This window comes from Schistocerca gregaria, unplaced genomic scaffold (genome assembly GCF_023897955.1).
Source record: "Schistocerca gregaria isolate iqSchGreg1 unplaced genomic scaffold, iqSchGreg1.2 ptg000550l, whole genome shotgun sequence".
NCBI classification, from domain to species: domain Eukaryota; kingdom Metazoa; phylum Arthropoda; class Insecta; order Orthoptera; family Acrididae; genus Schistocerca; species Schistocerca gregaria.
Genome location: NW_026061944.1, coordinates 27,501 through 30,000, shown reverse-complemented (window position 1 = coordinate 30,000; position 2,500 = coordinate 27,501).

Below are 2,500 nucleotides of genomic sequence, written 5' to 3'. Positions count from 1 at the left end.
GATGTCCACCGCGCTTCGCACCGGGCTCGGCTGAACCAACTTTGGCCGCCAGGCGCCGCGTGCAGGGTGCGCCGCAGCGTAGCTGCGCCGCCTGCCGAGCCCGTCGGCTGGCGCTCCTGCCACTCGGCGCCCCCCACCAGCCGCCTGTTGCGCGTGCGCCCACGCAGCGCGCGGCCAACACGCCGGGCGGCCCCCCTTCACCGGCCGGGAACAGTCCCACCAAGCCACCGCCGCGTATCGCTTCATACCCACATGGGCCTAGTCACGTGTGTGGATGTGGCGGGTACCGCTGAAACAACCGGTTAATAGCTGTACCGATCGTCGCCATCACAGATTCACCTCCAGCGTGAACAACCGCTCAACAACGGATTTCCAGTTCATTTGCGTATCTTGGGCAGTAAACGTAGATGTCCACCTACATTTGCGAATTCAACAATTCTTGCATGCCAGGATGTCATGTGTCACGACACGCTACATCAGACCACATACACACTGCGACATGTGCAGAAGAGAACACGTGGAAGGTGGCCCGCGCACGTATGCGATGTCCCTTCCGCGATCCACTGTCAACCGGCATCTGCGGCATGTCCCAGATATGGAACGCGGTCCACCAGGGTAGCACTTTGTGTGAGGCAATACGACAAAGTCGGAATACACGCGTCACTACATCACACGGCTCACGCTGACCTGACCTGACTCACCGCACCACCACCCCCAGCGACCCAGGGTGACATACAATGCGTTCGTACGTTCCTCCCACACGCCTCTACGGCGTACCACAGTGCAACCTAGCTGTTATTGGGAGACGAGACAAGTAGCATCGAGCACAACATATGGAAATTGAGATTCGACACCGTTGGGCACAGCCAGCGTACGGTCACACGTATCACACTACTTCACTCTGTACGTAACTACCGATGATCGGTACAGCGTGTGGGTTACGCGTACGACATCAGCGGACAATGGACACAGACCATACCACGACGTACACTGAGGGCGTCGACATCTGAACGCAACTGAACAGCTGCGAGGCTCATTTAACACTCAAACGCCAGACCGACCAGCTTGAGAGGACGGAGACACAAAGAGAGGGGCAGAGGGGGGGGGGGGCGATATAGTCCTATTGCAGTACAATTGACAGTGGATAGCGGGAATATGTGGAAAGTAAGCAACACTCGCAAGACATCTACATGAGGATAACAACGACACCAGAGATTCCGAGCAGTGAACTATGTTAGGCAAAGGGACAACGTGGGTTAGGTTAAGGGACAACGTGGGTTAGGTTAAGGGACAACGTGGGTTAGGTTAAGGGACAACGTGGGTTAGGTTAAGGGACAACGTGGGTTAGGTTAAGGGACAACGTGGGTTAGGTTAAGGGACAACGTGGGTTAGGTTAAGGGACAACGTGGGTTAGGTTAAGGGACAACGTGGGTTAGGTTAAGGGACAACGTGGGTTAGGTTAAGGGACAACGTGGGTTAGGTTAAGGGACAACGTGGGTTAGGTTAAGGGACAATGTGGGTTAGGTTAAGGGACAACGTGGGTTAGGTTAAGGGACAACGTGGGTTAGGTTAAGGGACAACGTGGGTTAGGTTAAGGGACAACGTGGGTTAGGTTAAGGGACAAATTGAGTTAGGTTAAGGGACAAATTGAGTTAGGTTAAGGGACAAATTGAGTTAGGTTAAGGGACAAATTGAGTTAGGTTAAGGGACAAATTGAGTTAGGTTAAGGGACAAATTGAGTTAGGTTAAGGGACAAATTGAGTTAGGTTAAGGGACAAATTGAGTTAGGTTAAGGGACAAATTGAGTTAGGTTAAGGGACAAATTGAGTTAGGTTAAGGGACAAATTGAGTTAGGTTAAGGGACAAATTGAGTTAGGTTAAGGGACAAATTGAGTTAGGTTAAGGGACAAATTGAGTTAGGTTAAGGGACAATTTGAGTTAGGTTAAGGGACAAATTGAGTTAGGTTAAGGGACAAATTGAGTTAGGTTAAGGGACAAATTGAGTTAGGTTAAGGGACAAATTGAGTTAGGTTAAGGGACAAATTGAGTTAGGTTAAGGGACAAATTGAGTTAGGTTAAGGGACAAATTGAGTTAGGTTAAGGGATAATCTGGTACAACCACAGTTAGGTTAAGCGATAATCTGGTACAGCCACAGTTAGGTTAAGCGATAATCTGGTACAGCCACAGTTAGGTTAAGCGATAATCTGGTACAGCCACAGTTAGGTTAAGCGATAATCTGGTACAGCCACAGTTAGGTTAAGCGATAATCTGGTACAGCCACAGTTAGGTTAAGCGATAATCTGGTACAGCCACAGTTAGGTTAAGCGATAATCTGGTACAGCCACAGTTAGGTTAAGCGATAATCTGGTACAGCCACAGTTAGGTTAAGCGATAATCTGGTACAGCCACAGTTAGGTTAAGCGATAATCTGGTACAGCCACAGTTAGGTTAAGCGATAATCTGGTACAGCCACAGTTAGGTTAAGCGATAATCTGGTAC